This window comes from Gopherus evgoodei, chromosome 2 (assembly GCF_007399415.2).
Source record: "Gopherus evgoodei ecotype Sinaloan lineage chromosome 2, rGopEvg1_v1.p, whole genome shotgun sequence".
Classification (NCBI taxonomy): Eukaryota; Metazoa; Chordata; order Testudines; family Testudinidae; genus Gopherus; species Gopherus evgoodei.
Window position 1 is genome coordinate 160066314 of NC_044323.1, and position 12558 is coordinate 160078871.

Below are 12558 nucleotides of genomic sequence, written 5' to 3' on the forward strand. Positions count from 1 at the left end.
TCCCTGTTAAGGAGCAGGGGGTCAACGTTATAATGTTGGAAAGGAATTACTATGTAATTATATTGATTTTGCTTTGAGTGGTAATAATTATCTTTTGAATTCGTATAATTGGAAGCTTGTGTATGTGGTGTATTGTGAAACTAGCTGAAAGTGTGAGGGATTTCTTGGCCCTGCTTGCAAACCAGGGTACTCTGAGGGAAGCCCTGTGACATAGGTCATCTACACTGTTTTAAAACCTGCAGAAGTGAGTCTTAGAGCCCAGGTCTGCAGAAATGGGCTTGCACTGTGGTACTAAACAGATGTGTGAACCCTCAGGCTTGAGCTCAGGAGCTTGGCAAGGGGGTTGGGTTTCAAAGCAGAAGCTCTGGTCTGAGCCCAAACATCTATACATCTGTTTTCAGTGTCATAGAGTGAGCCTGAGTCTGGAGACCTGTGATTTGAGACTTGCTGCTGTGGGGTTTAAAACACAATGTGGACCTACACTGAGTCAGCAGACAGCCAGTCTGGAAAGAGCCAGCTTCAAGCAAGGTGGGGTGAGTTCTGCCTTAAGGAGAAGCTAAGTTTTTCAATTTGAGGGTTATCATTCTGAATTCTAAGAAATAAATTAGTGTGATACTGTGACTTTCCAACAAGAGTATTCATGATTTTATTTAACGTCTGTGTGTATTCTGTGAACCTAACAAAGTACATGACTGATTTACTTATTACCCTCTTGGTGTTTGTAATTCACTGCTGGAGTCCAAGTATAGTAATGACTGTGCATTGAACTAATAATGATATAACAAGGAATCCCGTGGCACCTTAAAAACTAACAGATTTATTTGAGCATAAGCTTTCGTGGGTAAAAAAACCACTTCTTGTGCCCAAATGAATCCTTTAGTCTTTAAGGTGCCACCAGACTCCTTGTTGTTTTTGTGGATACAGACTAACCCGGCTATCCCCTAATAATGATATAGTAAACTTTCTGCTTATGATTATTAAAAAAGATATTAAAGCATGGCTGCATTACAATTGCATTGTAACTTCAATGTAATCACAGTATCCTTGTTAAAGAAGGTCATATTAATCCCTTGAATAACTCCTTTCTTAAATGGTGGTGTGCCATAGATATCTGGCCTTGGGAGGTTCTTCTACAATGATTGGTAGCTCTGGAGATTTCTGGGTGTTGAGGCATGCTGCCAGTACATTTTGTCTTGTTTTTTTCTTCTTTTGGTGATGCTTTAGGTCACAGTTGATTTGTTCTCACCTTGCTTATATAGTCTGTGCATGTCAGCTGGCTCCTGCCTGCTGTTCATCTCCACAGCAATCAGCAGAGTGCCTGCATTCACTGACAACATGCAAGCAAACCTCTATTATGCTGCTTCATCTACTGTTTCTAGGAACAATTCCTTGCAGCACAGAGGACAGGGATTTATCTTCTGCTTTTTCCATTTCGGGTATAATGCATGGATCTTTTCATTGTGTTTTATAGCTGAAGATCCATATCAATAGAAGGATAGGCGGAGAGAACATGCAGAAAAGTGACTTGAACAGATTAAAAACCACAGGGCTCCTAATGTGTTACACCAGTTCCAGTTACGCTGACTTTGCTCTTATGCCCCCAAGTTAACAGCCTCATTATTACCTGAAACAAGATTTCAATGGCTAATCAATAGTCCCAGGGGGCAGCAGCAACAGTTACAACTTTACCAGGGGGGGAAATGGAGCCAGATTCTCTGCTCGTACATCAGTTTAGCTTCATTGAAGCCAATAGAACTATGCTGACTTATATCAGCTGAGGATCTGGTTAGTAATATATAGATAAATACATTTAGAGTCATTTGAGTGCAAGAAGAAAACAGCATGAACTGAGTGAGTCTAAGAGGGCATGAGTAAATTCAACAAAGCTGGCCAATCGGTTTCTATTGGCAGAAATTGTAGAGAACCACCACCACAATAACAAAACTCTCTGCTATAAATCTGCTCCTTATTGCTTACAGCTTTAGGCTGACTTAAAATCAACTTTTATTAGCTCCATATTAGGGGATTGTTTCCTTTATAATTTGATTATTAGAATGGATCTTTGAAATCTGCATTTCCATATAGATAGAATTGCTTCTTATAACCCTGCCGCATGCCTAAAGAGGCAGAAGAATTCATGGGGGCTGATTGCTTCTGAAGGGGGACTGGCAGCAGCAGGGGATGGGTTGGAAGTAGAGGTACTTCTACCCTGGTATCAGGGCTACGCAACAGACTGCATAATAAAATCATGGTAGAATTCATGAGGACATCACTCATTCAGTTTACTACTCTTTGCATTACGCTAGTGTCTAGGTGTCCAAACTGAAATCAGCCGCCTTCCGCTAGGTGCTGTCTGCACACAGGTTGTAAGCTCTTTGGAGCAGAGACTTCCTAACAGACAAGTCAGGAATAGCATGAGGAGAAAGAAAGTGGTGTCACCCCCAACAGAGAGACACAGATGAAATGATTTGCCCAAGCTCATAATGGAATCTAGCATTTCTCGTTCAGTGCTTCAAGCATAAGATCAACCGTTTCTTTCGAATGTGCTGCCGATGCTAATTAGAAACAATTGTGATGCAAGTTTTGTCATATAGGCACTTTACCCCGTGGGTCCTGGAGAAGGACCATTCATTCGTTTTGAGTATAGAATAGACATAGAACTAAGTTCTAGTCATTGCTGACATGAGCAGCTCAAACCAATGCCCCAGCGGGAAAATGTTCCGTAGCCCTTAGAGTACTATGCAACAGCACAGATTAAAGGATTCATGGTTCTGAAACACAGGCATGTTAGGATTTCACATGAAAGGCTCTATGTGCTGAGCAAGTGACAATTAACACTTGGTATTAAACAACTGTGCTGGAAACTGGGGTGTCATAAACAGATAGCTAAGGGTTAATGTCTCTTTCACCTGGAAAGGAGTAACCTGAAACACCTGACCAGAGGACCAATCAGGAAACAAGACTTTTTCAAATCTGGGTGGAGGGAAGTTTTGGGTGTGAGTTCTTTGTTCTTTGTCTTGTGTCTGTATCCTCTCGGCTCTGAGAGTGATCTTTCTACCTCCAGGTTTTCTAATCTTCTGTTTCCAAGCTGTAAGTACAATGATAGTAAGACAATAGGTTTATATTGTTTTTCTTTTGTATTTACACGTGTGTAGTAGCTGGAATGTTTAAATTGTATTCTTTTTGGATAAGGCTGGTTATTCATTTTTTTCTTTTAAGCAAATGACCCTGTATTTGTCACCTTAATACAGAAAGACCATATTTATGTCCTTTTCTTTCTTTTTATATAAAGCTTTCTTTTTAAGACCTGTTGGAGTTTTTCTTTAGTGGGGACTCCAGGGAATTGAGTCTGCAGCTCACCAGGGAATTGGTGAGAGGAAGAAGTCGGGGGAAAATCTCTTTGTGTTAGATTTACTAAGCCTGACTTTGCATACCCTCTGGGTGAGGGGGGAAGAGAGATTAGCTCTCTCGGTACTTCTGTTTTCCAGGACTGGAAACAGGGAGGGTGGAATCCCTCTGTTTAGACTCACGGAGCTTGCTTCTGTATATCTCTCCAGGAACCCAGGGAGGGAACACTTGGAGGGGAGGAGGGGAAAGGGAAATAGTTTATTCCCCTTTGTTGTGAGACTCAAGGAATCTGAGTCTTGGGGTCCCCCAGGGAAGCTTTTGGGGAGACCACAGTGAGCTAGGCACTGTATAAATCCCTGGCTGGTGGCAGCGTTATCAGGTCCAAGCTGGTAACTAAGCTTGGAGGTTTTCATGCTAACACCCATATTTTGGACGTTAAGGTCCAGATCTGGGAAAAAATGTTATGACATGGGGCTTCACTTGGTCAATGGGAACCTCAAGTTTGATCAATCTGTGTTGAGAATCTTGGGATGAAAGTTTGTCTGTAGGAGGCCTATGGCTATAGGGTAAGCAGAATCTCAGTGTCTATAAATGCCTTATGGATTCAAAAAGGGTGGAAATTTGCCCTTATTTGCACCAGTCTGGAAATCCAGTGACTTATCTGTGAGAATGTGATGTGATATGTGCAAAGAGTACTACACTGGGACTTATGAGACATGGGTTCTTTTCCTAGTTCTGCCACAGGCCCTTGGGATCACCTTGCCTCAGTTTCTTTATCTGTACAATGATAATAATGATACTGATTCACCTATTGTAAAATGCTGTGAGATGTGTTGCTGAAAAGTGCCATGTAAGAGTTTGGCATTGCGTTCTGGCTTTGGGGAGGACCACTTTCTTCCCATGGAGTCATAGCTACAAACATCTACCTTGAGAGCTTCAGAGTGACAAGTGGAAGATTGCTCCATTAGCAGAATAAAGGGGAATTAATCCCTTCCAGCATGGTTTTTGTTTGTTTTGTTTTGTTTTGTTTTGTTTTGTTTTTTTAAATGGCCATGAAAACTTTGAAATGAATATGCAATAAAAAGTAGAAAAAAATTAGTAAATATAATCACATAAGAGCAGAATTACTCCAAATTGATTTTCCCCCACCCCCTTCTTGCACCAATTTTGTATCTATTTGATGTTAGAGTGAATAGGTTTCAGGACTGAAGTTAATCCCAGGAAAATAAATCCAGACAGTCAAAAACTGAAATTCAACTGAAAAAGGAAGTACATCTAGAACAGGAGTTGAGGCCCTGCATCCGTTCTCTTTAGGGATAAAATTTATCCCCTGTGCAGAGAGTCTAGGCAATGCTAACACTCCTTATAACTCTTGCTGAAGCCTTCAAAACATTTGGAATGTGTAGGGGGATGAAGACTGTAGGACATCTGTCCAGGGGTGAATTTAACCTGGTGAATATTTAATGTACACCACTACCTCGATATAACACCACCTGATATAACATGAATTTGGATATAACTCCGGTGGATCAAAGCAAGGTCAATATAACACGGTTTCACCTATAACGAGGTAAAAAATGTTTGCTCCCAAGGGCAGTGTTATATCGAGATAGAGGTGTACTAAGCACATATCTGCCTACTGTGTGTGTTGACTCTAGTGTAGACCCCCAAAGAGGGCAGGCCCTGCTCTGGAAAGTGCACAATATACAGGTCACACAGATAGATGAACTGCTGTACTCTGTGCTGGTTAGGCCTCAGCTGGAGTATGTTGTCCAGTTTTGGTCACTGCTATCTGGTAAGGAGGTAGAGAAACTGGAAAGGATCCAGAGGTGAGTGACAAAAATGATCAAAGGGCTGGCATGCATGGCAAGTCATAAGAGCAAAGGCTGAAGAAACTGAGTATGCTGAATTTGCAAAAAAAGGAAATTAAGGGGGGGGCATGATAGTGGTCTTCAAATACTTGAAAAGTTGCCATAATAAAGGTGGATAAAAGTTGTTCTCTCTGCCAACAGAGGACAGGACAAGGGGCAATGGAATTGAACTACAGCACAGCAGATTTAGATTAAATCTCACAAAAAAGTCCTTACAGTAGGACAATGGAACAGACTGCCTAAGGAGATTGTAGACACTTCTTCACTGGAGGCTTTCTAAAGGAGGCTGGATAGCCATATGTCTTGGATGGTTTAGACACAACAAATCCTGCAACTTGTCTTCTGGCCTAACCTCTTGCCCTTTGCAATCTCTTCTAACCCTTTGTGACTATGAAACAGACAAAAAGATATGAGGTAGTAAAGAAAGCAGCAGACCCATAGCATAGGAGTGCTGTGGAAGCTGGATCACTATATCATCTGTGCACACACACCATGCATTTGTCATACTGTCACTGATACACACTAATTACATACATGTCCCACCCTGGCATATGAGGAAGCCGGGATGTTGTGTATGTTGCAGACTCAGGGATTTTCATAGCTGTTATTGATACAAATCCAGTTTGAGACATTAGGCTCCAAGAGGTAAACACAAGATGATGGGCTGTGCTAACAGCACAGGGACACCGAGGCTGCACCCCCGGCTTTGCTGGGTCAGATGTGGCTGAGAGTGCTACAGAATCACAGGCTTGACTCTAGAAGGTTTCTGGGCATCTTGGTATCCTCACGCTTGCAGCTCATCTCCTCTTCACAAGCTCCCCTCCCCCCACATTACATTGTGGATGTCTGGCAAAATACCCTGCATTATATACTCCCAGTGGAGTATTTGTAGTTGAAACATGCCTCACATTGACTTTTCATGTGCAATGGGAGCCTTGCGGTGCTGACACTTCACTGCATTGTAGCATCTAATATTCATTCCAGGTCTTCCATTTGATCAAGATAGTGTGATTCAACGAGACACTATGTTGCTGCAAGCCATTGCAACCACAGGGCCATCTGAGAGGAGACCACAGCTAAATGGAACAGTGGTCAGAAGAAACTGTTTGCAGGCTAGACTGGAATAAATGGAGGTGTTAGACTAGACCAGGGGTAGGCAACCTATGGTATATGTGCCAAAGGTGGCACGCAAGCTGATTTTCAGTGGCACTCACACTGCCTGAGTCCTGGCCACTGGTTTGAGGGGCTCTGCAATTTAATTTAATTTGAAATGAAGCTTCTTAAACATTTTAAAAACCTTATTTACTTTACATACAACAATAGTTTAGTTATATAATATAGACTTATAGAAAGAGACCTTATACAAACATTAAAATGTATGACTGGCACGCAAAACCTTAAATCAGAGTGAATAAATGAAGACTCGGCACACCGCTTCTGAAAGGTTGCCGACCCCTGGAATAGACTAAGAGGGGACGAATTCATGTGAAAAATACAGAATTTTGCTCTCGAATGTAAAATCTCAGCACCCTTATCTGCAAGAAAAGACAGCTGAATCTGCAACAAAAACAGACTGCATTATACACAGACCTCTAAAACCCATACACAAACTGTTGGCTGCACAGCAGACTGTGTGATAAAATGGTATAGGTATGTTATCCTGGGTTATTGCATATGTAGCAGACTGTAATGTACAAGTATATTACATTCTCCCATTACTTGGTCCTGGTAGTTTGGTCTCATAGTGGGTTAATGTGAAATGGATTTGATGCTTTGCTCTAATACTAGGTAGTGAAAGAATATTCAACTTCATGCCATCCCCAGCACAAAGCTCTTAGCTAATCTAAGGGTCTGTTTCTAGCAAAGGCACTTTTTCTATTCAAAGCATCCCCATTTCCCCATCTTTGTGGCAGACAAGTTTTATGTAGGTTCTTTCTGTGCACTTGAGGAATAGCTCAGTGGTTTGAGCATTGGCCCCCTACATTCAGAGTTGTGAGTTCAATCCTTGGGAGGACCATTTAGGGATCTGGGGCAAAAAACTGTCTGGGAATTAGTCCTGCTTTGAGCATCTGGTTAGACTAGATGACTTCCTGAAGTCCCTTCCAACCCTGGTATTCTATGAAATATCAGGCGGGAAGTAACTCTCTTTCCTTTTTTTAGCACAAAATGGTGCATTGTGTGTTTGCAGACCCCTGACCATACACAATGAGAAGCAAGGAAACCTTAGTAGCCAATGATGGCAGATATTGTCCTATAAAAGGAATCTGTGTTGGCAAGCGGATGTGCTCTAATAGATGTCAGAGCAGGAAACTGGGAGTCAGGCCTCCTGGGCTCTGTTCCCAGCTTTGGAAGGCCAGTGGTTGGACCAGGGGACTCGGAGTCAGACTTCTGGGTTAGAGTCCTGGCTTTGGGAGTGAGTATTGTAGAGTTTAAAACAGGGGATTGAGAGTGAGGGCTCCTATTCTTGTATTCCTAGTTCTGGGAGTGAGTAGAGTTGCCAAGCCTCCAGGATTGTTTTGGAGTCTCCAGGAATTAGAGATTAATCTTTAATTAAAAATTGTCATGTGATATCTCAATGAATTCATCCAACCAAAGTTGGCAACCCTAGAAGTGAGTAAAGTCCAGTGCTTATAGCAGCAGGCAGGGGCGGCTCCAGGCTCCAGCACGCCAAGCGCGTGCTTGGGACGTCATGCCGCAGGGGGTGCTCTGCCGCGGAACCAGCGGACCCTCCACAGGCATCCCTGCAGGAGGTCCACCGGAGCCATGGGAGCAGCAGACCCTCCACACGCACGCCTGCAGAGGTCCACCGGAGCCGCGGGACAGGCAACCGGCAGACCGCCCCCTGTGGCATGCCGCCGTGCTTGGGGCAGCGAAATGTTTAGAGCCTCCCCTGACAGCAGGTTTCAGGACTGAGCATCCAGGATTATATATTTTATACTGAATCTGCACTCTGTTCTGCACTTTATCACTGATTTGCTATGTGAACAAGTCACTTTCTCCCTGTGTGCCTCACTTTCTACATTTGTGAAATGGGTCTGATAATACTCCTCACCTTTCTTATCATGTTATGAGACTTGTCCATTAATGATTGTAAAGCTACAGAAGTTGTCTCATTTTCAGAGGTGCTGTGCAACCACCAATGAAGTCAGCGGGAGTTTCAGGTGTTCATCTCCTTAAAAAATCGGGCCAGCAATGTATTATTATGGTTGCAGCCTACCATATAGGGCAGGGGTTCTCAAACTGGGGGTTGGGGCCCCTCAGGGGGTCATGAGGTTATTACATGGGGTGGATCATGAGCTGTTAATCTCCACCCCAAACCCTGCTTTGCCTCCAGCATTTATAATGGTGTTAAATAGATCTTTAAAGTGTTTTAATTTATAAGGGGGGTTGCACTCAGAGGCTTGCTGTGTAAAAGGGATCATCAGTAAAAAAGTTTGAGACCCACTGATATAGGGCATATCTATAGCAATGATGGTGAATACGGATCCAATCCTACCCTGCTGATGTCAATGGGGAGCAGAGTTGAGCCTTGACAGGCTGGAGTGACCCAATTTGAGCAGGGCTGACTGAAAATAGAGAGGAAACTAGCCTTTATCTCCTTCTTTGCTTAAGAACAGAGGCCTGATGGCCTAATGAGGCAATGAAGTAGCTTAGCCTGTAACCCTAAACACCTAGGTTCAATTCTTAATTTGGACCTTTGTTTCAGATCCTAAATACTACACTGATCTATTCTTGTTTATATATAGAATAGGTTTCAAGTGAGAAGCTTTTCTCTGGCTGGGAGCTAAACTGAAGCAGGAAAAATATTCTTTCAGATACTCAGCTGGTAACAATCCCCTGCAGAAACCGGATTTCTGCTTGTGCTAGATCCAAAGGATTTCCTATCAGGAGAACACAGGAGAAAACAGAACAGCAGTGACAGGGATAAACCATAAGACTTTTGTTCATTTGCAGCAAGGTTAGTGGCCCTAAGGCGAACATTATAAAAAAACAAAGCACAAAGACAACACCAAATGTTTTAGTCTCCTGTGTATTCCTGACAGGTTTGGCTAAACTTGAAGGGGGAACAATCCATACAAATGGTAAAGCGGACGAGCTCAAAGAGAACAGGGCCCATTTCTGTTCTCGCATTCCCTTTTCCCCTAATAAATCAGGACTAGCTCCACTGAATTTAGTGGATTTATACCACTAAGTGAAATGAGTCTGGCTGATGTATTGTCAGTTTGAAGGAGTACATATGTTTAGCTGTGTATTTTTTATTTATTTATTTGTTTTACTCATGCCTGTAGCTGAAGGTACTGAGGCATAGGACATAACGAGTTCTGATGTGTTCATACAACTAGTGGTCCTCATTGGCATTCAGTTTAGGCACATGATTTTGGAACCCAGTTGCTGTGCACAATATTTACCTACCCAGTAAAAACGAAGATGGGATTCTGGCTGGAGTTCCTAACCTGAAAGGAGTGGTAGTGTGTTGAGTCTTAAAATGCCAACACTCAGCCTGAGGGAGATAAAACAATCTAAACAGTCATAAAAGGCTATAGTGTTTAAATTAGAGCGTGTCATTCTCTCCTTCCACTGCTCCCCCACAAGCCCATCATCTCCATGTGCTGCCTGAATAGAATCTTATTTCCTTTGGGGCTCTGGCTGCAAAGAAAGCAAAACACTTAAGTGTGATATACTTGGAAACTTAAAATATACAAGTACCACCATCAGGCATTTTCAAAGCCCTGTAATTCTTATTACAGTGGCAATGGGGATTAGGTGGCCTTAACATTCATAAAACAGGAGAACAGTGCTGCTAGGCATTGTTGATAAATTATATAGCCAATTGCTTGACCACACTTTTGTTTGTTTCATTATGAAATGTACTCGAGACCAAATAAACACTGTCAGTCACATTTATTAATATGGTACAGGAGAGAGATTCTTCATGATACCAGTCTCCAAAGAACAGTCCCGTGCAGCAATGTTACATTCACATTTGAAGGAGTGCTTCCCAAATTACACACTTCAGCTGGTATTTATCATTTTACAAGTTACACATTTACATGTCATTAAAAATCCAACCTATCAGTTTGTTCAGGTTCCGTAACTTGTCCTGTTCCTTATCTTGGTTTTGGATACTAGCATTCCAGGTACTAATCCATGAAGGTACTTCCCGAGATTGTCCTAAGACATAGGAAACTTGTCAAAAACCAAGATTCATTCTATTTGCTTGTGCCAAATGCTTGCTTCAGCAAATGCAGTGCTACTTTGCATAAGTGAACAGGGTTGTGGTATAGGCCAGTTTAGACTGTATCACTGTTACAATATTTGTTCTTAATGCACACTAACAACATTAAACATCAATATGTATATGGTACAGATATATCATGTGATATATTTATATGCTAGCCAGCATATATTCGTCAACAGCAGAATCATTGATCCAGGGACAGGCTGACTTTTAAACTTAATCTTTACTAGTATCAAAAGCTTCTGGTCTGCCCACCTGTCAGTGGGAAAGACAAATGGTTTAGATAAACCACCTGGAATAGGGAGCAAAGCTCCTATTGCTCGGAGGCTTTGGCTAGTAGTCCAATACTGTGTGTTGTGTTGTGGTGGTGGTTTTGTTTTTGTTAAACTATTAAGTGCTTAAAATTTCCCAAGAGGCATAGTCATTTTCCTCAGGAAGGGATTTGGGCAGGAACAGAGGGTGAGATGTTGCACTTGTGTCTGCTGGTATTTAATGATCATGACTTACACTTGTCCTTGAAGGGATTCCAAAGTGACAGAAGTGGTATCGGCTGTAACATTGCTGGCACTTTCTAAGTCACTATCAACCCAGCTTCCTAGCATGATCTTATACTGTGCTACAACAGAAGCTAGTTGCTGGGTAGAATATAAAGCCATGGGCCAGAGCACTTCTGCATGATGTATCTGATTCCCTGTTCATTATAATCCTGATCTCAGTGACTTAGTTATAATTTAGAATGAAGGTTTTCAAACTGCAGCCTGCAGAGCACATGCTGGTGGTGTGCAGAGCGGGCTGCTGACATGCTGCTGACTCCTCCTTTTTTCCTCTGGCTGCTAAATAACAGAAGAAACTAAAGTAAATATTCAATACTTCCCTGTATTACTCTTCCATGTAAGCAATTAATAGAGCTGCCAAAGAGCTGTTTCCCAGTGGAGGATGGGAGGAGAGTGGCCCACATAATAGAGAATGGGAGGTCAGATAATGGTGAATGGGGAAGAGCTGCTAATGTGACATTCTCGGTATTAAGATGTACTCCACTTTAATAATAATAATAAAAAAAGGTCCTAAGTCAAGTGACCAGATGCCAGCTTACGCCAAGGCCCGTAGGCTTCACTGAACACTGACAAATGCATAGCTGGACATCAGTCTGACTTGCCTGTGTTAGTACTGGTAAAATAGTTTTATAAAAATGTTTTAGTATTTAGACTTTATAGAACACTTGTAGGAAGCTCATGTATTAATTTTATAAGTATTAGTATCCCATGTTATAAGGAAATATGTAAGTGTTTGTTCTGTAAATATGTTTGACTGTAGGATTTTACACTTCTAGTGGAGAAATTACCAAGTGTGAAATGCTAGTTTACCACCAGAGATGTCCTCTTCTTCACCACAAAAGAAGGCCTATAGACCCCAGACAAGCCATTGTGGAACATGAATGGAGAAAAGACTTTGTTTTTTCCCACACCCAAGAAGAGGTTACATGAACAAGCCCTCATCTCATCACAGTTTGAAATCTGAGGGGCGGGGGGGGAAATGCCTCAGCAGAAGAAAATTATCATTGTCCTGCTTGGAATTCAGAGGGCAGAACTTCCAAGCATAGGCAAAGGATCCTGAAGCTGTTCAGCTGGGGTTAACCGTAAAAAACACACAGCTTGCATATTAGAACAGCAGCAAAGAATCCTGTAGCACCTTATAGACTAACAGACGTTTTGGAGCATGAGCTTTCATGGGTGAATACTCACTTTGTCAGATGCATGTAGTGGAAATTTCCAGGGGCATGTATATATATGCAGGGAAGCTAGAGATAATGAGGTTAGTTCAGTCAGGGAGGATGAGGCCCTGTTCTAGCAGTTGAGGTCTGAAAACCAAGGAAGGAGAAACTGGTTTTGTAGTTGGCAAGCCATTCACAGTCTTTGTTTAATCCTGAGCTGATGGTGTCAAATTTGCAGATGAACTGAAGCTCAGCAGTTTCTCTTTGAAGTCTGGTCCTGAAGTTTTTTTTGCTGCAGGGTGGCCACCCTAAGGTCTGCTATAGTGTGGCCAGGGAGGTTGAAGTGTTCTCCTACAGGTTTTTGTATATTGCCATTCCTAATATCTGAT